The sequence below is a fragment of the Pongo abelii genome, chromosome 3, assembly GCF_028885655.2.
Source record: "Pongo abelii isolate AG06213 chromosome 3, NHGRI_mPonAbe1-v2.0_pri, whole genome shotgun sequence".
In the NCBI taxonomy this organism is placed as follows: domain Eukaryota; kingdom Metazoa; phylum Chordata; class Mammalia; order Primates; family Hominidae; genus Pongo; species Pongo abelii.
In genome coordinates this window covers 133,080,317-133,104,795 of record NC_071988.2, presented here as the reverse complement: position 1 = coordinate 133,104,795, position 24,479 = coordinate 133,080,317, and the positions used below count along the sequence as shown (strand labels likewise).

General features: G+C 34.8%; 1 non-coding gene across 1 annotated transcript; it reads right to left on the bottom strand.

Annotated features, from left to right (window-relative positions):
• Nucleotides 1–23,470: 23,470 nt before the first annotated feature.
• Nucleotides 23,471–23,577, bottom strand: LOC112133224 (U6 spliceosomal RNA). Its single transcript, XR_002914906.2, has one exon. It is a non-coding gene; the product is annotated as a U6 spliceosomal RNA (small nuclear RNA).
• Nucleotides 23,578–24,479: the final 902 nt, after the last annotated feature.

Sequence of the window (24,479 nt, the reverse complement as noted above, 5' to 3'; positions counted from 1 at the left end):
CTACCCAAAAAACTCTGACTAATATAGTCAAATGACTTACAACTCCTGATTATGATAACTTCTGTTTTACTCTTAAAGTTATTACTTGAAGAAAAAATACACACACACACACACACACACACACTTATTTTTTAACTTAAAAATTCTACTGGCTTTGGGAGGCTGAGGCAGGCAGATCACCTGAGGTCAGGAGTTTGAGACCAGCCTGGCCAACATGGTGAAACCCCATCTCTACTAAAAATAGAAAAATTAGCCAGGCATGGCAGCAGGCACCTGTAATCCCAGCTACTCAGGAGGCTGAGGCAGGAGAATCACTTGAACTCAGGAGGCGAGGTTGCAGTGAGCCAAGATCATACCATTGCACTCCAGCCTGGGTGACAAAAGCAAAACTGTATCTCAAAAACAAAACAAAACAAAACATTTAAAAAAACCTCTATTAGCAGGAAAAATAAGACAGAATGAATAACTCCCAAATAACTGCCAAGAATCAAATTCAAAAGAATAAACAGAATCCATGTAGTAAAATATAGAGGATAACGAAGAAATACACAATGGAAGGACAAAATCAGAAATTATATGTCAAGATGACATTGGTAAAATCAAATATAAACATTTTAATATAATTGTAAATCAGTAAAATATCCAGCCAAAAAAATCTTAGTTTGGGTAAAAATTCCAAAATTCACTACTGTATTCTATTCATGTGAAAGTTATTTAGAATATGAGTTTAAGATGATTAAAATACTTGCATTTACCACCCCATCAAAGATAAAGATTTCTAATAAATAAACCAAGAAATACAAAATTTCTTCTGAAAGAAAATTCTTATATTGCTTCTTTAAGTGGAAAAGAATACCGTTAACATGTAAGAAAGTTTCATTTCTGTAAAAAGAGATGGGATGAGAAAAGGATCAATTATATGTTTTCCGAAATGTAAGGACAAATTCCTGTCATGTGAATCTGCTAGAACTCCCAGGGTATTAGTAAACGATGCTTTTTGCACAGAGGCAGTTGGAGTCCATTCCAAGATTTTAAGTATTTGCAAAATATACTAGCACTGCTTCCATAAACCATTTTAAAAAAAGTTTTCTGTTTTTTTTCCCTAAGTAGTCCAGAAAACTAAGAATTAAATCATAATTAATAATGAGGAATATCACAGAGTCTCAATTGAGTAGTACCACAGCCAGCTCACAGCGATTCCCCTTCCTCTAAAATGTTCCTGAGGCATAGATTCTTCTCTGTGTTTTGTGGTTCTAACCCTGTTTCTATAGTTAATTGATCATGTGATAGTCACCTGACTCAATTTAGGCAAAATAACAGTGTTTGAACTGGAACTACCAAAAGAAAGATTCAGGCCCTTTCTAGTAGAGAAAGTCATGAAACAGGCCCAGATTTGTTGACTGAATTATTCCATCTTTTTTTAGAGGAAGCCAGTAGATGATATGAAGGCAAATAGATAATTTAGAAAAAAGAAGGGATATAAAAAGTGAGAGTCCCAGTGTCTTTGAAGTCCCTCAAAACTCAAATATACCCCTGTATTACGAGCACTTTGGTGAGTCTACATAGTATCCTTTCGATAAAGCTCCTTTATACCTCAGATAGTTAAAGCTTTGGTATCTCTCCACAGAGTCCTGCCTAATACAGGTGTTGCAAAGGAAGACTCTAAAATGTGGATTGGCTGAGGCGAGGTGGGATAAGGGACAATGAAGGTCTTCACTTGTCTTATGTTGACTAAAGCAGAGGCAGCCAACCCTAGCAATGGAATGTATTTTACCATTGGAGGCATCATCATCCCACCGGTAATTGTTACACAGAAGATACATAACAAACTGATCCCATTTGGCATAACAAAGATTTTCATTTTCTTGGCCTGAGATTTCATTCCAAAAATGTGTTCAATGTAAAGTTGTAAACTCAATGTAAACTCAAGTTCTCCTTTTTCATGTTGACCCTTGGTATGTTAAAGTTAATAGGCCCAGGAATCTGTATCATAATTATTCCAGCACCAATTTTCTTGAAAAAGAAAAAGAGATGAGAGATGAAGAGAAAAAAAAAGGAGAGGAAAACGAAAACGAAGTGACAGAAACTAGAAAATATCAAAAAAAAAAAGTGACAAATAGAATTTTACACAAGTAGTGGATATAAACCATGAAGCAGATCATGTAGACAGGTCTAAATTCTGATCATTTATTTGAAACTACTTTTTAACCTTTATTTCTTTTTGTGAGCACTAGCATCATTTTTTTTTATTGGCAACTTTGAGAAGAATACAAGTTGTTTTAATGATCTCAGGGTGAATGAAGATGTGGATTACATTGGTAACGTATTTGTCTGTCAAAAGCTACTAAGATTCTGGAAATTGAATCAAGGTAATTAACAAAGCCATCACCTCACATACTTGGTTTAATCGTTTCACAATGTAAACATATCAAAACTTCACATTGTACTCAATAAATATATACAGTTATTTGTCAATTAAAAATAAGATAAAATAATAAAATTGATAAAAAATAAAAATTTTAAAAGTTACTAACAGTGCTAGAAGATTCCAATACATTTATACTTGAATTACTGAGACTTTAAAAATGTTATCCAAAAAAGTTTACGTGAACAATTTTTAGGGCTATGTTTTTACCATTGTAATTCGTTTAGATTTCACAAGATTCCTGTCACTCTTTTTTCTCATCTATGAAATGAGAATAATAATCGTACCCATTCTATGGGGTTGTTTTGAAGATAAGCTATAATAATATATGTAAAGTGCTTGAAATAGCACATAGAAACTATGCTAAAATATAGAGAATGGAATTTTTCACTTAGTTATTTGCAATAATAATCTTAAATTATGTAGTTAAAAAGAATTTGGCTCAGCAATGATTTTATTATACTTAGCCAGTGAGAGTCATATTTCTTTAATTAGTAAGTGTACACAAATTTTATTATTATTATTATTATTATTATACTTTAGGTTTTATGGTACATGTGCGCAATGTGCAGGTAAGTTACATATGTATACATGTGCCATGCTGGTGCGCTGCACCCACCAACTCGTCATCTAGCATTAGGTATATCTCCCAATGCTATCCCTCCCCCCTCCCCCCACCCCACAACAGTCCCCAAAGTGTGATGATCCCCTTCCTGTGTCCATGTGTTCTCATTGTTCAATTCCCACCTATGAGTGAGAATATGCGGTGTTTGGTTTTTTGTTCTTGCGATAGTTTACTGAGAATGATGATTTCCAATTTCATCCATGTCCTTACAAAGGACGTGAACTCATCATTTTTTATGGCTGCATAGTATTCCATGCTGTATATGTGCCACATTTTCTTAATCCAGTCTATCATTGTTGGACATTTGGGTTGGTTCCAAGTCTTTGCTATTGTGAATAATGCCGCAATAAACATACGTGTGCATGAAGTGTACACAAATTTTTTAACCAAAAAATAATGTGAAAAGTTCCCTATAGCCATGCATGCTAACATAACTATTTAACAACTGACAAACCAGAACCTACGCTTCCCTGATCTCTAATCCCCACATCCCAGAATTACCTCTGCAATCCCTCTGCTGAGACCGCCATGGTGTAAGACATTCTCTCACAATACTCTTGACACTATGGACAATACCCTCTTTGTAAGAGTGCCCCATACTTGGTGGTGGTAAGGGTCTTTGGAATAAACTGGCGTGACCATAGAGATCAAATTTTACGTGCTAAAAACTTAGTGAGGATACAGAGTACACTGAAGAGGGCAGCACGCTGTGTTCATAAAGCATGAGATCACATTTTGGGACCGAGTTTTGAGTATGAGACAATATAGAATTTACCTTGCTACCTGTTTCTGTAAATCAAATTTTATTGGAACACTGTCATACCCATCCTTTTATTCCTTATCAGTGGCTGTTTTCAAGTAATAATAGCAGAGTTGAGTAGTTGTGATAGAGACCACCACATTGTCTACAAAGCTTAAAATATTTTTTATCTGGACATTTACAGAAAAAGTTTGCAAAACCCTACCTCAAACCATCATAGAAATGCTCTGGTTCTGTGTCTTAAACTGAGAAGGTACAGTCCTGAGCTTACGATTTTCTTTCTGAAACTTTCCAGTGCAGACTGAAACAACTGTACCAAGTGTTTGAGAAATTCATTTTCACACTGCAGTAACCATTTACGTTGCTATCAATAGGTTCTTTGGTAATCACAGAAGATAATTAAGCAACTTTTTTGCCACTACGTACCAGCAATCACATTTTCCATTGGTAGTGGAATGCATTAAAACTTAATTAGGCAAAATATCCTAAATCCCAATAATCAAGATTCAGTCTTTTGGGATAGCTCCTGGAACCAAGTCTTTATCAGTCAAGGTCTAATTAAGAAAACAAAAATGAGTATTTCAAACAGAGGAAATGAAATAAAATGAATTGCTTATAAAGATGTTTAGAGAGCTGGAGGACAAACAAGAAGAAAGTAAGTTATTAGAAAAATTAGTGACCAAAGAAAAATATGTTCAGTGTTTTTATATGTGCAGCTGAGCTGATGGTGATAGAACCAACCTACCTAAGAGCCCGTGTTCAGAGCAGCTTCAGCTGTAATTATCACAAGCATTGCCACAGCCTGGAGGAAAAGACTTGTCCCTTCCTATCACCCTCGTCAGAGGGTGTATCCCTCCGACATCCCTCAAGTGCATCACAGCATCAGAGCCTAATGGAAACTACTTGGTAAGAAAGTCCTGGAAATGTACTTTCACAGGCTTCCCACTGGTGGGTCAAGAAAGCCACTGTAAGCTGAATGTGAACTCATAGAACTCAGTGACAATGGATACAATCTGGCACAAATTCTACTTTTGCTATATATTTGACTTAGTAAAGATACCAAGTATAGTTTTAAAAATCTTTAAATTGTGGATAATAGTTTCTACACTTAGCATGTTATTTAAATATTATAATACCATGTCTGTCACGTAGTTAGTGTTCTCTATATTGTTTTTAGGATAGTTGTGCAGATGTGGTTGTTTATACTGCTGTATTCTTTCTTCATCTGTTATGGTTTGGGCATCGTCTCTCATGGATTGAAACTCCAAATTCCTTGTCTTTTTTATATTCTATTTATTTCATTTTCTTCTGATTTCTGGGAGAAGTCCTCAATTCTATGTTCTCACCAATCCATTGAGTTTTTCATTTCTGCTATCATATGTTTAATTTCTAAGGTGTCTTTTCTCTAATTTTCCTTTTTATAGTATCCTGATCTTCTTTCATTACCGCATTTTTTCTCTTAAGCCCCTGAGAACAAATAAAGTTTTCTTCACCCTGTTGCTTTTTGTTTGTTTTATTCCCTGTCTTTCATAGTAATTGTTTTTCTCAAATGTCTGAGTGACCCTTGATTCTCTGCTTTTATTTAAGAGTGGTGTATAAAAGAGCTAGTAGGTCTGGGTGCACGGTGGAGAGTACCATCTGTAGTTACTGCTGCAGTATTGTCTGCCTGGCCTTTACTATTGGAGAATTTTATTGTCATAAATTTAGGTTTCTACCCTGAGCTACTCAGATTCTCCAGAGATCTTTTCTTTCTTTCTTTTTTTTGTACTTTAGAAAATACTCACAGACCTGCCTAGATTTCCAGGGACAAGCTTTGGCAGAATGCTGGAAATCTCAATATTCAGCATGTAAGATTTTACTTAGTTTTCTATTTTTGATGCAAAATTTCCACCCTGCACACTGCCCTATATCCCCAAGTACAAAGAGTCATTTCAGATAATGAGCTTTGTTTCCTGCCAAGATGGCGAAGGGCATTTCCAGCTATGGAGTAAAGTGTTAAACAACTTCCTAAATTGACTTTAAACCTATCTTCAATTTTTAATTCCATCCGTACTCTCATGTCTAAAAATATCTAGTGCCACCAATTCCTAAAGATATAGAGAATTCTGCAGTTGCTTTCTGGCTTTCCCGAATGTCTGCCAAAGATTTATTAGTAGCTTCTATTTTACTTTTTTGCTTTCAACATTCATCCATCAGGTTTCCACCTTCCAAAATGTATTGTTTTCTTTCCTGTTCTCTTTGTCCTCATTGACTTTTTAAATTAAGGATTTGGGAGACAGTATAAGTTAAATGCATACGCTAAATCTGCCATCTTTAACTAGAAGTTTCCAATAGACTATATTTTAGGTCTCACCTTCAGTGGGCATGTGGTAGGTGGATGTGTAACGTGAGTCTGTGTGGTTGACAGTACTAGTCAATATTGATAACTACCTCCTTCTTAAAAAAGCTTTCTTACTGCAATAAGCTTTAAGGGAAAAGAGGTGTAGATGTAACTGTCTTTGTCAACTCTGCCAGTTTCCAAATTTGGGTATACTCAGGAATCTTATGTTGAGGTTTTTGGATTCAGGAGTGGAATGTCTCTCTTAACAAACCACTCTTTTCTTCCATGTTTATTTGCAAGCTGGCAAGCTCCAGTCAGAGCTCATTGCTTCTTTCAGGACCTTTTCAAGCTCAAAAACAAGTATATACCAAATTCTGGATTTTACCTATCATTTTCCCTAAAACTACAGTCCACAGACTGTGTCCCAAATAGAGCTGCAGAACAAAGTTGATAAGAAATCTTTTGGGCCCACAGTGGTTTGATATGTATACTGAACCAGTTTCACATTTTTGGTTCTGTTGCTTTCAGAACCTAACGCCAGTACTAAATTTTGCATAAATTAAGATTAGATTTGTCTGCTCAGAATATAAAACTCTACCAAACAGTGGCTTAAGCTAATTAGTAGGTTATTTTCCTTATAAAATAAAGAACCTAGAGATAGACTATCCAGAGCTCATATATGGCTCCTTCGTGCCACTGGGAACCCGGGTTTCCTTCAGCTCTTTGCTCTGTCATCTTTGATCTGCTATACTGAGATTCTTTCCTCATGGCTATATCATGAACATGAGCTCCCGTAATCAAGTCCATATTCCACAAGGAAGAAGGGAAGACCAAAGTACCAAATGTGGGGGTGCTTGCTAAGTCTAATCCTGCCTTAATCCATTTGTAATGCTATCGCAAAATACCACAGGCTGGGTAAATTACAAATATTAGGAATTTATTTTTTCACCGGTTTAGAAGATGGAAAGTTCAAGATCAAGGCACCAACAGATGTAGTGTCTGGTGAAAGCTCTCTTACTGTTTCATAGATGCCACCTCTTGTTGTGTCCTCACATGGCAGGAGAGATGGAAGGGGTTGGCAGCTCTCTGAAGCCTCTTTTATAAGAGCATTAAACCTGTTCATGAGGGTGGAGCCCTCATGGCCTGAACAATTCCCCAACCCCCACCTCAGAAAACCAACACCTTTGGCTGTAAGTTCCAATATATGAATTTTAGAGTGACAAATACATTCAAATGATAGCAAACCCTCTGTACTGTAAAATCTCCCCAAATGTTCCACTCAGTAATTTCTATTTATATCTCTTTGGCTGGGCAAATTGTTGCTCTAGACAAAATCAAAGATCTTATAATAAAAAGGAAAGGATTGTCTCATCTCCTAACTGTACTCACTGTTTCCTGTCTTGCCCACCCCAATTCATTCTCCACTCAGAAGTCAGAGTAAGCTTTCTCAAAGAAAATCTTATCATATCAGTCTTCTTATACAACTCTTCAATGCAATCCTATCGAACTTAGTATAAAAAAAGTTCAAAATCGTTAATGTAGCTGTCAGAAATTGCATAGACTGTCACCTGCTTCCCTCCTAAGCTTCCTTTCTTATAACTGTTTCTCTTAACCTCCAAGCCTCACACATATGGGCTTCTTGTGATTTAGTTATGTGAAGCCAGCATGCTTTTGCCACACTCCTTGATTTTCACACATGCTAGTCCCACTATCTGATAAATTCCTGCCCTCATTCTCCACCTGAATAACAAATGATCTTAGTGATATCTATTTAGAAATTATATACCTAGAAGAATCTTCCCTAACTTCCAAAATTAAACAAACTTCCTCATTTCAATTTCTATTGACCTCTTTATTTCTCATTTATAGCAGTTGTAAAAATGAGTAATAATTGCTTCTTGTTTTATGCCTGAAATAATTTCATGGACTCTTGCTTGTGTCTTCCAAGAATCTAACAGATAAAGAAGGTAACATGTACAGCTAGTCTTTTATATAATTTGTAGACACACACACATTTCATAATTTGGAGCTTGCCTAAGAAAGTTGTAATACTGTGAGATTTTTATTTCTTCTAAATCATGGCAGAAGCAAGGGATCTGTCACCATGCCTTTAGTCCTGTCCAAGTTATCACTGATCTGTGATCTATGACATGGCCATTTTCCTTCTCCTGATGGTCTGCTTTCTATTATAAAAGCTTTGCAAAGTGACAGTACTGGGAAGTGGTGTTTGAACAGAGTATACCCAATGGGTTTCCTTCTTGCCCAGTCCTTGTCCCTGTTCATTTTTTAAGGCTGGTGTGAATCACAACTGAGCTGTGTTTCTGAATCCTCAGCTTTGGTGTCCTCCTTAAAGATAAATTTAAAGCATTTACAAATCTTCTTGGAGGGTTTCTTTTTTGACCAAGATATAACTCTGTTTATTTAAGGGTCTAATTTCAACCTACTGCTGCTGTGAGGTTAAATCCAACTTTCACCAAAGGTTTTCTGGAACATAAATTCCCCCTGCTATGTAAGTGGGAAGCAGCACATACTGTGTGAAATCAACTTTGATTTTGCTAACAGGTTAGGAACCAGAGGAAAGCAGTTGGAATGAATCTAACAAAATCTATCAATCTTTTGGATGACTTTGTAGGTTCATAGACTATCCTACATATTTTATGTCCCTAGAGATGAGGGAAAAAGAGAAAAATCCTGATAACAATAACATATTTATTTATGTTTCTCTATTTTAAATAATGGTAATAATAAAACTCTTACTATTTAAAATGTACCTCTTTATTTAAAAGTTACTTAAACCCTATTTATTTTAAAATAAATAAAAATTTTTAAAAATATACATTTACTCAAAAATTATTAAATAGTTGGGCACATGTTCAAGAGAAACTCATGGGTTTGTTGTCTTCCATTTAAATATTATGCCCTGGGCATCATAAAATTATAAATTAGATTCTTCTGTAATTATTAGAATTAATATCTTCTACACTGGTGGAACCGCAATATTTTGTATTCTTAGTCAAGCCCGAATAACATACTACTTGTGTAATTTTTTTTGTTTGCATGCCCGTCTTCCCAAACAGATTGCAAAATCTTTGAGTGCAAGGATATAGTGTACACTAAAATTTTTGTTGTGTTGTTGAATTTTCAAAAAAAAAAGTATCTGAGAGCACTTTATGTTTAATAAGCTACATATTGTTGTTGTTGTTTGTTGTCATTGTTGTTTTGAGATGGAGTCTTGCTCGGTCACGCAGGCTGGAATGCAGTGGTACAACCTCGGCTCACTGCAACCTCCACCTCCCGAGTTCAAGCAATTCTCCCTCAGCCTCCCTAGTAGCTGGGACTACAGGCACACATCACCACACCCGACTAATTTTTGTATTTTGAGTAGAGGCGGGGTTTTGCCATATTGGCTAGGCTAGTCTCGAACTCTTGACCCCAGGTAATCTGCCTGCCTCAGCCACCCAAAGTGCTGGGATTACAGGTGTGAGCCACGGCACCCAGCCTAATTAGCTAAGTATTATGTATGTTTTTCTTAGAAAGCCACATCTCATTGAAAAATATTTTGTAAATTGTAAATGACACCAACAAGCCATTCTCTTACTACTTTACTTATATAAAGATATAGAGCAATGATTCTCTAAACCCTGTAAGTCTACCCAGTACTAAATGTTCCAATAAAATGTCAAATGTAGTACTCAATGTCTCAGAAAATTGTTAAATATAAGGACAAATATTGTACAGGAAATTTGACTGATAAATGTGAAGCTATGCATTATCTATAGTAATTAGTATATTGCAAATTTCTTAGGCTTTATTTCTCTTTAGAAAGTTTCTGAAAGCATTCATGGTATTACTGGAGAGCGTACATTAAAAAGCTCCTCAAAAGTCCTTAATACTCCAGAAATATAGATGTTAATGTACACTTCTCTCACCTTGTACTTGCTACCGTGAACAGAAGATTGTGAGGGTAAAACCATTTGCTCTTTGATTTATAAGGATGGTTTGAGTCCATATAAAATAGACTCTTCAATGCCATAATGTACATTTTAAGATTAAAAATATTAATATTCAAATATGAGGGAGTGATTTTAACATTAATTTTTAAATTTTTCACAAAATCATATTCCCAAAATATTTTTGGCTTTCATAAATTGAAGAAAATAATGAAAACCCTATTGATGTTCTTATGTGAAATTATATGCACATATTCAGTTTAATGTCACAAATTCCATACCTTTCTCATTTATAGGAGAAGGTATTAACTATTTTTACTGGTTCCCTGATTTTTCTATTTTTCTAGCCAATTCTATTTTACATATTTGTGATTAAAACTAATCTTATTTGCATATGCGCTAAATGTAAATAAGATTCAGATCCATATCCATTGTAACATGAATACTAGAACATAAAATATTCCTACTGTACTTGAAAGCAACAAAAATGGCACCTAACCATAGTTTGTCTATACCAGCCCCTCACTACTGAGCCTTGATTGCTACTTTGTCCCACAATGATTATTGCTAGCATTGGTATAAATTTCCCTTCATACTTAGAGAATCTTCATATTATTCATCCATCTATACTAGTTAATATACAAGGTTACTACATAAAAACTGAAATGGAGGAGGGACCTTCAAGGGGGCTGACTAGAGGCATTTTACACTTACCCTCCCCACAGAGAAGAACCAAATCAGTGAGCAGATAATCACACTCTGCATAGAGCATCTATGTAAGAACACTGAATTCAGCAGAGAAGTGATAGGAAACACCTTAGGCACATAAGCAGAGAGAAGTAAGGCAGTTGGCCTAGCCAGAATCATCACAGCCTTCTGTAACCTAGCCATAGAAAAGCCCTCTCCATCATTAGGGGCCCTGCAAGTAATATAGGAGTTGCCTGGTGTCTGTGTGACAGCAGTGCTTAGAGAGAGAGCTCATGTTGAGTCCCACAAAACCCTGAGACATACAGCTGCATCACATACCATCTTGAAAGCCCACATCCCACCAGACTGCATCCCGTCCTGGGGCCCTAACAATACCTGTATCTCTACATCCTTGACATCCCCCGTGTCCAACTGGAGGGCTTCAGTGATGTGATACCCTACCACTCAGCAGTGCAGTAAGTTCTCCAGAACTCTAGCCCACAGAGTGCCCTAAACTCCAAGGAATGGTAGTGTATCACACTAGGAAGGCTGGCCCTGGGTAGAAGGGAGCCGAAGTGTGTGCTTCCCAGAGCCTGAAAGCTGCCTATCTGTAGCCACTACCAATGACAGAAATTCTGGTCTCATTAGCATCAAGACCACAGCATACTTGCACTTGCCCTGAGGATGACAAAAGAAAAAAAAAAACTAAGAATACTATACCCAGAATAATTGTTATTCATAAATGAAGTAAAAATAGTCTTTCCCAGACAAGAAAATTAACTTGAGAAAATTTATCACCCCTGGTGGGGCGCTTCAAGAAATGCTTATGCAAGTCCTATGCCTGGAAGCAGAATAAAAGGATATCTAGTATCATAAAACACATGAACATATAAAACACACTGGTAGAGCAAATAAATAACAAAGGCAAAGAACTCAAAGGTTATCAAAACAGAAGAATGCCAAACTGCAATGATAAATGATAAGAGAGAAGAAAAGGAACAGAGGATATAGAAAACACCCAGAAATCAATTAATAAAAAGACAGAAATAAGTCTTTGCATATCAATAATAATCTTGAATGTAAACGATTAAATTTTCCACTTAAAAGATAGAGACTGGCTGAATAGATATTTTTTAAAAAATGACGCGACTATATGCTTCCTACAGGAAACTCATTTCATCTGTGAAGACACATATAGGCTGAAAGTAAATGGATGGAAAAAGATACTCCACACAAACAATAACCAAAAGTGAGCAAGAGTAGCTTTACTTATATCAGATAAAACATACTTTAAGTTAAAAACAGTTAAAAACATTAAGAAGAGACTGCCGGGTGCAGTGGCTCACGCATGTAATTCCAGCACTTTGAGAGGCCCAGGCGGGCGGATCACGAGGTCAGGAGATCGAGATCATCCTGGCTAACACGATGAAACCCCGTCTCTACTAAAAATACAAAAACAAAGTTAGCTAGTCGTGGTGGCGGGCACCTGTAGTCCCAGCTACTCAGGAGGCTGAGGCAGGAGAATGGTGTGAACGTGGGAGGCGGAGCTTGCAGTGAGCCAAGATTGTGCCACTGCACTCCAGCCTGGGTAACAGAGCAAGACTCCGCCAAAAAAAAAAAAACAAACACACATTTAGAAGAGACATAGAAGGTCATTACATAATGACAAAGGGATCAATTTAGCAAGAGTATATGATAATTCAAAATATATATGCACCTAACCCTGGAGCACCCCAATATATAAAGCAAATATTATTAGATCTAAAAGAAAAGATAAATTTGAATACAAAAATAGTTGGGGACTTCAACACCTGACTCACGGCATTGAACAGATAATCTAGAGAGAAAACAAAGAAACACTGGATTTAAATAAGACTTTAGACCAAATGGAACTAACATTCACATTTATAGAACATTTTATCAAATAGCTATAGAATACACATTCTTCTCATCAGCAAAACGAAAATTCTCCAGGATATGTTAGGCCACAAAACAAGTCTCAACAAATTTTTAAAAACTGAAATCATATGAGGTATCTTCTCAGAAAACGATAGGATAAAAGTAGAAGTCATTATCAACAGGAACTTTGGAAACTGTACAAATATATGGAAATTAGACAAATACATGCTCCTAAATGACTATCAATAAAGAAATTAAAAGGAAATTTTAAAAATTATTGAAACAAATGAAAATGGAATCACAACATACTAAAACCTATGGGATACAATGCTAACTTGGACGTTTATAGCAATAAGTTCCTACTTCCAAATAGTAGAAAGATTTCACATAAACAACCTAACAATGCACCTGAAGGAACTAGAAAAACAAAAACAAACCAAGCCCCAAATGGTAGAAAAAATAAATAATAAAGAGTAGAACAGAATTAAATGAAATAGAGACTAAAACAACAATACAAAGGATCAACCAAAGGAAAAGTGAGCTTATTGAAAAGATGAGCAAAATTAATAAACCACTAACTAGAGTAACAAAGAAAATAAGATAGAAGACTCAAGCAAAATCAGAAATCAGAAAGGAAACCTTAGAATTGACACTACAAGAATACAAAAGATCATCAGAGATTATTATGAACAACTATATGTTAAGAAACTTGAAAACCTACAGAAACTGGATCAATTCCTAGACACATACAACCTAACATGATTGAATCAGAAAGAAATAGAAAGCCTCACAGACCAATAATTAGTAACAAGGTTGAATCAGTAATACAAAATCTTCCAACAAAGCAAAGCCCAGAACTGATGGCTTCAATGCCAAATTCTACCAGAAACCTAACACTAATTATTTTCAAACCATTCCAAAAAAAAAACTGATTAGAAGGGAATTCTCCCTAACTCATTCTATAAAACCAGCTTACCCTGATATTAAAGCTATACAAGGACATAACAACAACAACAACCAAGAAAAAAAAAAAAAAACACAACAGGCCAATGTTCCTGGTGAACATAGACACAAAAATTCTCAACAACATACTAGGAAACTGAATCAATCCCATAGCACATCAAAAAGATAATACACCATGATCAAGTGGGATTTATACCAGGGAAGCAAATATATTTTAACATATACAAATCAATAAACATGATATATCACATTAACAAAATGAAGGACTAAAACTATATGATCATCTCAATACATGCAGAAAAGCAGTTGATAAAACTCAACATTTCTTCATGATAAAAGTTCTCAACATGCAAGGCATAGAAGAAGTATACCTCAACATAATATAGGCCATGTATGACAAACTCACAGCTAACATAATACTGAAGGGGAATAAGAGAAAAGCTTTTCCTCTAAGAACTAGAATACGAGAAGAAAGCCCACTTTCATCACTCTTATTCAATACAGTACTAAAGTACTAGCCAGAGCAATTAGGCAAGAAAAATAAAAATAAAAAGCATCTAAATTGAAGAACTGGAAGTCAAATTATCCTTCTTTGCAGATATGATCGAATATTTAAAAACCTTAAGGATTCCCCCCCAAAATTTAAATCTGATGAACAAATTCAGTAAGCTTGCAGGATGCAAAATCAACATATGAAAATCAACAGTGTTTCCATACACCAATAATGAACAACCTGAAAAAGATAGTCCAAGAATGCAATCCCATTTACAATAGCTACAAAAATGTTTATCTCAGGAAGGTAGAAAGTAGTATGATAGTTACCAGTCTGGGAATGGTAGGGTTGTGGAGTCAAGAGAGGTCGGTTAATGGAAACAAATGTACAATTAGATAGGAGGAATAAGTTATAATACACAATAGCAGAATAGGGTGACTATAGTTAACATCAATGTATTATATATTTCAAAACGGCTAGAAGAGAGGACTTGAAATGTTCCTAACATATGGAAATGGTAAATGCTCAAGGTAATGAATACCTTAAATACCCTGACTTAGTCATTATGCATTTTATGCATGTAACACAATATCACATAAATACATACAAATATTACATGTCAATAAAAAATTTAATTGAAACAGGTGAACAGCTAATACCCGAAGTAAACATTTTCTAAGAGAGCATATTTACTGACCTGAAAAGCCAGTTCAGTTATGTGGATTCACTGGTGTACATGATGAAGTTGTTGCTAAATGGTTAATAGTATTCATGAGAAAAATTAAAACAACACAACTTTTTATTAGCTTTTATGTATATTTTAACAACTCTCTCTTCTCTTTGGTCACATACTTGTAATAAGTAAAACAAAATAAATGAAATCAGTATGCTCATGTATTTGACAAAAATCACTATCCTTAAAGAAAGATAATAATAATAAAATGATAATATAATTATGGCCTCTTAACAAATTTAGGAGTGAGACTCATGGTATAATGTGCACATGCTAGATACTTATAAATTTTAAAATAGTAATAATTACAATGATATAGTGTGCAAATTTCTCCAGATCCATTATAGGGAAAGAGAGAGTTTCAGATTATACTAGCAAGTAAATTTGGGCTCAGAAAACTAAACTGTTGATTGTCATCCATTTCTGATCATCATCCATTTCTGCAGAGAGCTGGGAAGAAATTGGTGCTTATGATTTCATTTCTTCCTTTTCTAGGGAATTGATTTTATCTTTAACTTTACATTATAAAAAATAATCATCGACATCATTTAAAAAATAAAACAAAGCCAAGAAGACCATAACAAAACTTTGAACCCAAATGCGGTCCCATTGATACATAGAACTGAGAATATTTTGGGGCATTCTTGGAGTTCATGGAATAAATATATTTGAGATTTAAACTTGGATCTGCCAGTAATTAATTGTGTGATACCTAATAGGACATGTACACTCCCTAGTATTCATGTTTCTTATTTGGAAGTGAGAAATCAAACTGGTGGCTGCTTAATGTGCCATCAGCTCTCTTGTTGAGCCTAATGGACTCTGGAGACAAAGGGCTCTGTCTATTCACACTGATAAGGAATGCTTTCAGTAAAGTTTGAAATAGGTTCTTGATTATTCCTTTTTAATACAAATAATTAATGGAGCAATTTAAAAAGTTTAGTCTTTTATGATGTAAACACTTTGAAATAATTTTATTTCAGTGCTGTTTTTTCAGACCATCTAGTGTCCTCAGAGAACTATTTAGACATAAGCTCTCACTGACTCCAAGATTTTATAATAAGTTTTGTCGAGGACAAGGTCCACCTGGTCAGTAATACCGTGTTAGTTCTTTGACTGGGACCTTCCCTTGTTTTGAGAGCAATGGAAAAGGAATATTTGTTCAGTTCCAACAGACTTAACATGTAGTCTATTTCTGGCTTTGTGGTCAGGGTCTGTCCCTGTTTCTTCTGTAAATGTCACACGAATCTGTGTACCTAAAGTTTTGTTTGTTTTTTCCCACTTTATAATAGACTAAAGACATTTTTAGATAAAATATTCACATTTATTTTATTAATCTTTAATGTCTAACCAAACTTTACAAAACTATTTTCAGCATCACAGATTCTTATTTTCAGTTTTTGATTCATCAAATATAATTGTATAATTATACAGTTGCTACATGGTAAAGTGCTAACTTTCTTTAGTTTGCGTAGATTATTTTAGTAAGGAGGTAAAGTTTTAAAGACTCAGTAATACAATTATTTTTATAAAAGTAGATATAATAATTTCTTACTGAAATTATGTTTTTGTAATCATCATAATGGCTATTTTTAACAGATTATATCCCAGATGCTATACTGTGTGTTTTATACTGATCTTATTTAATTCTTATAATAAACCTGGAAAGTATTATCACAGAAATAAAAATATTCTAATATTTTAAAGAGACAGATTAACATGTTCTCATGTAGAGTTTATATATGACAAATTCACTATATTTATTTATTTATAAGTGAATAAACCATATTTTATTTGTATATTTCTTCTAGAAAGAAGAAACCATAAATAAATAAAACATTATAATTGTTATCACTTACTATTAAATGACTAGTCAGATATACTGTTGACTCATTTAATACCCTTTTTTTTTTTTTTTTTTTTTTTTTTGCCGAGACGGGGTCTCGCTCTGTCGCCCAGGCTGGAGTGCGGTGGTGCGATCTCGGCTCACTGCAAGCTCCGCCTTCCGGGTCACGCCATTCTCCTGCCTCAGCCTCCTGAGTAGCTGGGACTACAGGCACCCGCCACCACTCCCAGCTAATTTTGTTTTTGTATTTTTAGTAGAGACGGGGTTTCACCGTGTTAGCCAGGATGGTCTAATAGCATTTTTAAAAACTTAAATGAATCATTACCTTCTTCAGAGACGGCTCTAATCATAAGTTTATTTATTTATTTATTTTTTGGCCACAATGAACCTAATGTCTACAATAAAGAGGATAGGTTTTCCAATTTTAAGAGTTATCATCACCCCCAGGGAAAAATTCTTGGAGTTAGGTGACTTTTTAAACTTTAAACCCTTGAAATAAATACAAAGAATATGGTAGTACCCCTTTTCCTGAACTGAACTACCAAACCTGTCCTATATGATATGTAAACAATTTTTTGAGTAAACACACATTTGTGTATGTGTAAATACTTATTCTCTACTGAATCAGCACGTCTACCACTTCTGATTGTTGGAAGGGAAAGCTTTCACATTTTGAACTCAGTTCCACCTGTTTGTATATGAAGGTGCCTGGAGTGGTAAATCCAGGATTTATGAGGCACATGCAGATGGTAGACCTTCAAATTCAAGTCATAGGAGTACAGAGGATAGAAAAGAGATCTGCTTTTCTGGTTGTGTTGGCAGTGGTTCAGTTGGGCTGTACAGGAGGAGGTGCCCATTGAATCTCCTTGTCTATTCTGCACACAGGTAATAGCTTCTGTTTATCTAAAACTAAAGGTCAGATGGATTTTGTATAGCAATGTTTTCGTTCTCTGGTGGATAATTATGCACTTGTACTTTTAGGAACTTATACTATGTAAGAGTTTTCATCTATGAAAATTTATATTCAGCATAACAAGTAATAGGAATTCACGAGTAATGTTTAACTCAAATGGTTAGGTTAAGGTGTGTGTTCTTTAAATAATGTTTATCCCTGATAAAATGGCTGTGTTATCACTATTTGCACTTGGAAATTAATTGAATAAATATACTAATTATAGTGATAGTATATTGTAGGCAAATCTACCAAAACACATAAAAAATTTTAACAGTACTAACAAGACATTTAAAGCTCATGTAATAATGCAATCTGAATGTCCAACCCAGTCCTCTCCTCTACAACCTGGGATTGACCTTGTCATCTTCTTCTGAACGTTTCCAAATTACTTTATATTAATATGTCTTAAAATAACCTCATCAACTCTACTGATCTTCCCTTCAGGTCATCTAGAAGTAGAACTCTTTAATTCTCTAAAGAACCAGCCAGGAGACCCCTTTATATTCGGTACAGATGAGGCAGCCACTTTTCTGGGAATAAATTATAATAGAACACAGATGTTCTGATTTTATTTGGTTTGGTTTGGTTGGGATTGCTCCTCTGGTTGTTTCTTAGAAAGTTCCTGAAGTTTTAAAGGGTTTTTAAACTATCTGCCTAGGAGTTTCAAATCACTGAAGAATCAGTTGAGGCTTTTTACTAAAGCCAAGAAACAGTTATTGAGCACTTGTAAATGCTACAAAAAACGTGCTTACGGTACCAAAATGATTAAGAAAGTTACTGCTTACAAGGAGTTTTTAGTCTATCCAAGCAGCCCAATCTATAAGCAAGAAATTGCTTTAATGTAGCTGTAAGATGCCATGGATGAGGATAAGGATGACTTCTGAATCAGATATCGTGGATAATAAACGAATTCATCCTTATGAATATATTAAGATAAGTAGGTCCTAAATGGGTTATAATGTATTTAGACACCTATCAAGTAGATTTATCTAAAAATAGGTTATATATTATCCATTGAATTCTATACTTAGCATTTTTCAGTTTTCACTTTTATGCTGAGAGCCAGTAATATTTAGTTAATACTACATGGCCAGTTGCAAGATTTGGGATTTGAATTCAGAAATCCTTCAAAATCCTAGACTTCTATAAAATATTCTGACAGTCATTCTCAATATTTTCTTCAGCACATTATGGTGTAAGAGAACTATATTATTACAGTGCAAAACACATTTGATAGACAATAAATTTATTCTCTGTACTCATTCAAAAACTGAAAGAGTGACAAATAATTTCCTAAGTTTAAGTGCCACTTTCCTGAGTTTAAATAAGCACTTTATTACCGTTAAGGGTTTATGATCTAAATTAAAAGGATAACTTAGAAAGTAAATATTTCAATGTTTCCTTGGTGTGTGTGTGTGTATATGTTTCAATGAAGTTTTTTCCTGCTTTGAAGAAAATTTTGTTCATATATTTTGTCTTAGCTTGGTTCGGTTTTTTATATTTTATTTTTAATCAACAAATAACAATTGTATATATTTATGGAGTACAACATAATGCTTTAATCTATGTATACATTACTAAAAGATTCAATCAAGCAAATTAACATATCCATCACCTCACAAATTTATCATTTTTTATGTAAGAATGTTAAAAATTTATTCTTTTAGCAATTTTGAAATATAAAATATATTATTATTAACTGTGGTTACCAAGAAGTGCAATGAATCAATAAAACTTATATCTCTAGTCTGAAACTTTGTACTCTTTCATTAGCATCTTTTCTTTCTGCATCCCTTCCACGTTCCCCCATCTTCTGGTAATCACTTTTCTACTCTGCGTCTATGAGATGGACTTTTTTAGATTCTGCATATAAGGAAAATGATACAGAATTTGTCCCTCAGTGCCTGGCTTATTTCCCTTTCCATACTATCCTCCAATTCTATTTATGTTGTCATGGATGACAGAATTTTATTGTGTTTTTAAGGCTGTATAATATTCAATTGTGTATATATACTACATTTTCTTTATTCATTCATTGATGGACATTTTGGTTGTTTTAGTATATCGGCTATTGTGAATCATGCTGAAATGAACATGTGGGTGTAGTTATCCCTTTGACATATTGATTTCAATGTCTTCAGATATATGCCCAGAAGTGGGATTGCTGCATCACATGTAATTGTATTTTTAGTTTTTTGAAGAAATTCTATACTATTTTCCAAAATGGCTGTACTAATTTACATTCCCATCAACATTGTACAAGAATTCTTTTTTTTTCACACCCTCACTAACACTTGTTATCATCTGTCTTTTTAATAATAGCCATTCTAGCAGGTATGTGGTAATATCTCATTGTGGTTTTAATTAGCATTTCTCTGATGATAAGAGATGTTGAATGTTTTTAAATATATCTATTGGTGATTGTATCTTTTTTTGAGAAATGTCTGTTCAGATACTTTGCTCAATTTTTAATCAGGTTATCTTTTTTCTTGCTATTGAGTTGCTTATATATTTTGAATATTAACCCTTATCAGATGTATGCTTTGCAAATATCTTCTCCCAGTCTATGGGTTGTCTCTTCACTATGTTGTTTTCTTTATCACGCAGAAACTCTTTAGTGTGATGTAATCTTATATATCTATTTTTGCTTTTGTTACATTTGCTTTTGGAATGCTTCTCAAGAAATCAATCCCCAGATTAATATCATGGAGCTTTTCCCACATGTTTTCTCCTAACAGCTTTAAAATAACTGGTCTTACATTTAAGTATTTTATCCAGTTTGAGTTGATTTTTGTTTAGTCGTCCCTTGGATTCATGGGATTAAATTGATTGGATTGGTATTCATTGGATTTTTTCTAGGACTTTCTGAACATACCAAAATCCACAGGCTGTCAAGTCCCTTTTAAAGGCATACCTAAAAGATATTGCTGGTTTGGATCCAGGCTACCACAATAAAGCAAATATCACAAATAAGTCACACAGTTTTTTTGGTTCCTAGTATATATAAAAGTTATGTTTATATTATACCATAATTTATTAAGTGTACAATAGAATTAGGTTTAAAAAAGCAAAGTACATATCTAAATTTAAGAATTATTTATTGATAAAAATGCTAATGATCATTTGAGCCTTCAGCAAGTCATAATCATTTTGCTGGTGGAGGGTCTTGCTTTGATATTAATGGCTGCTGACTGATGAGGGTGGTGGTTGATGAAGGTTTGAATGGCTGTGCCAATTTCTTGAAATGAAACAAAAATGAAGTTTGTCACATCAATTGACTCTTCCTTGCAGAAGGATTTCTCTGTAGCATGTGATGTTTGATTGCATTTTACCCATAATAAAACCTCTTTCCAAATTGGAATTAATCCTCTCAAAACCTACAGTTTGCTTTAACAAATAAATTTATGTAATATTTTAAATCCTTTGTGGTCATTTCAACAATGTTCACAGCATCTTGACCCGGAGTAGATTTGATCTCAAGAAACCACTTTCTTGCTCATCCATAGGAAACAACTCCTCATCCATTCAAGTTTTATCATGAGATTTTAGTTCAGTAACAACTTCAGTCTCCACTTCTAAGTCTAGTTCGCTTTTAATTTCTACCACATCTGCAGTTACTTACTTCACTGAAGTCTTAAACTTCTGAAAGTAATCCATAAGAGTTGGAATAAACTTCTTCCAAACTTTTGTTAATGTTGGTATTTTGGACTCCTGACATGAATCATGAATTTTCTTAATGACATCTAGAATGGTGAATACTTTCCAGAAGATTTTCAGTTTACTTAGGTCAGATTCATCAGAGAAATTACTGTCTATGGCAGCTATAGTTTACAAAATATATTTCTTAAATAAGAAGACCTGAAAGTCAAAATTACTCCTTTATCTATGGGCTACAGGATAGATGTGTTAGTGGCATGAAAACAGTGTCCATCTCTTTATACATCTCCATCAGTACTTTAGGTGACTAGGTGCATTGTCAAGCAGCATTAATATTTTGAAAGGAATCTCTTTTTCTTAGCAATAGGTCTCAATCATAAGCTTAAAATATTCAGTAAATGATGCTATAAACTAATGTACTGTCATTTAGGATTTATTGTTCCATATATAGAGCAGAGTCAGAGTAAACTTTGCATAATTCTTAGGGGCTCTAGGATTTTTGAGTAACTGAGCATTGGCTTCAACTTGTAGACATCAGCTTCATTAACCCCTAAAAGAGAGTTGGCTTGTCTTTTGAAGCTTTGAAGTCAAGTATTGACTTCTCTCTACCTATGGAAATTCTAGGTGGCATATTCTTCTAATAGAAGCCTTTTTTGTCTCCACTGAAAATCGTTCATTTGTTTTGTATGTATATTATTTTGAGATGGAATTTTGCTCATGTTGCCCAGGCTGGAATGCAATGGCACAATCTCGGCTCCCTGCAACCTCTGCCTCCCTGGTTCAAGCGATTCTCCTGCCTCAGCCTCCCGACTAGCTGGGATTACAGGTGTGTGCCACCATGCCCAGCTAATATTTGTATTTTTAGTAGAGACGGGGTTTCACCATGTGAGCCAGGCTGGTCTCGAACTCCCGATCTTAGGTGATTCACCCGCCTCTGCCTCCCAAAGTGCACCTTGCCTGGCCTGTTTTGTGTAAATTTAAGGGATACAAGTGCAATTTTGTTATATGGCTATATTGTGTAGTTGTGAAGTCTGGGTGTTTAGTGTATCCATTATCCAAATAATGTACATTGGACCCATCAGGTAATTCCCATCATCCACCCCCTTCCCATCTCCACTCATCTGAGTCTCCAAGTCTTACATTATGTCCACATGTATACATTGTTTAGTTTGCACTTATAAGTGAGAACATACAGTATTTTTTTTCTTTCTGCTTCTGAGTTGTGTCACTTAAGATAATGGCTTCCAGTTCCATCCATGTTGCTTCAAAGACATGATTTAATTATTTTTAATGGTCAAATATTATTCTATTGTGTGTATATACATTGTCTTTATCCAATTCTCCTCTGATGGACACTTAGGTTGAATCCAAATCTCTGCTGTTATGAATACTGCTGCAATAAACATATGAGTGCAGTAATTTTATTGATAGGTATAATTATTTCTTTTCCTTTGGGTAGATACCCAGCAGTGTGACTGCTAGATCAAACAGCAGCTCCATTTTTAGTTCTTTGATAAATCCTCATACTGTTTTAAATAGAGGTTATGCCAATTTATAGTCTCATCAACAGTGCACAAGCCTTCCCTTTTCTCTGCCTCCTCAACCACATTTGTTACTTTTTGTCTTTTCATATAATAGCCATTCTAACTGGTGTAAGATGACATCCCACTGTGGCATTAATTTAAATTTCTCTGATGATTAACAACGTTAAGCATTTTTATATGCTTGTTGGCTATTTGTATGAAACATATCTATTGAAAATAAAAATTTGAGAAGTTTCTATTTTTCAATATATTTTTATACAAATAGCCAACAAACGTGTAAAAATTATGCTGCTTTTGAAAAATATCTATTAGTATCTTCTGGCCACTCTTTAACGGAGTTATCTGTTTGTTGTTGAGTTGTTTGAGTTCCTTGTAAATTCTGGATATTAGTTCCCTGTCAGATGCATAGTTTACAAACATCCTCTCCCATTCTGTAGGCTGTCTGTTCACTCTGTTGATTGGTTCTTTTGCTGTGCAGAAGCTTCTTAATCAAGTACCATCTGACTATCTTGGTTTTTGTTGTTTTGCTTTTGAGATCCTGGTCATGAATTTTCTACCCAGATCAATGTCTAGAAGAGTCTTTCCTAGGCTTGCCTCTAGTATCTTTATAGCTAAAAATATGAAATACTTCATGAATTTGCATGACATCATTTAGCAGGGGCTATGCTAATTTTTTCTGTATCATTCCAGTTTCAGTATGTGTGCTGCTGAATCCAACACAAAATCTGTTGTTTAATGTAGCTACTTTCATCAATAATCTTAGCTGGATTTTCTGGATAATGTGCAACATCTTCTACATCAGCACTTGCTGCTTCATCTTGCACTTTTATGTTGTGAAGATGGCTTCTTTCCTTAAATCCCAAGAACCAACCTCTGCTAGTTTCCAACTTTTCTTCTGTAGCTTCCTCACCCCTCTCAGCTTTCACAGAATTGAAGAAAGTTAGGGTCTCACTCTGGATTCAACTTTAGTTTAAGGGAATGTTGTGGCTGGTTTGATCTGCCCACACTAAGAAAACTTTCTTAATATCAGCAATAAGGCTGTTTCACTTCATCATTCCTGTGTTCACTGAAGTAGCACTTTTAATTTCCTTTAAGAACGTTTCCTTTGTACTCACAACTTGGCTAACTTGTACTCACAAGTCTAGTATAAGGGGCTTAGCTTTCAGCCTGTCTCAGCTTTTGGCATGCCTTCCTCACTAAGCTTATTTTATTTCTAGCTTTTGATTTAAATTGAGAGATGTGCAACTTTTCCTTTCAGTTGAATACCTAGAGGCCATTGTAAGGTCATTTTTTTTTTCCTTTCCAACTTTTATTTTAGGCTCAGTGGGTACATGTGCAGGTTTGTCACATGGGTAAATTGCCTGTTGTGGGAGTTTGGTGTACAGATTATTTCATCACCCAGGTAGTAAGCACAGTACTCGGCAGGTAGTTTTTCAATCCTCATCCTCTTCCCACCCTCCATCCTTAAGTAGGCTCTGGGGTCTGTTGTTCCTTTCTTCGTGTCATGTGCACTCAATTTTTAGCTTCCATTTATAAGTGAGAACATGTGGTTTTCTGCCGCTGTATTAGTTTGCTTAAGAAAATGCACTCCATTTCCATCCATGTTGCAGCAACTTGTAGGG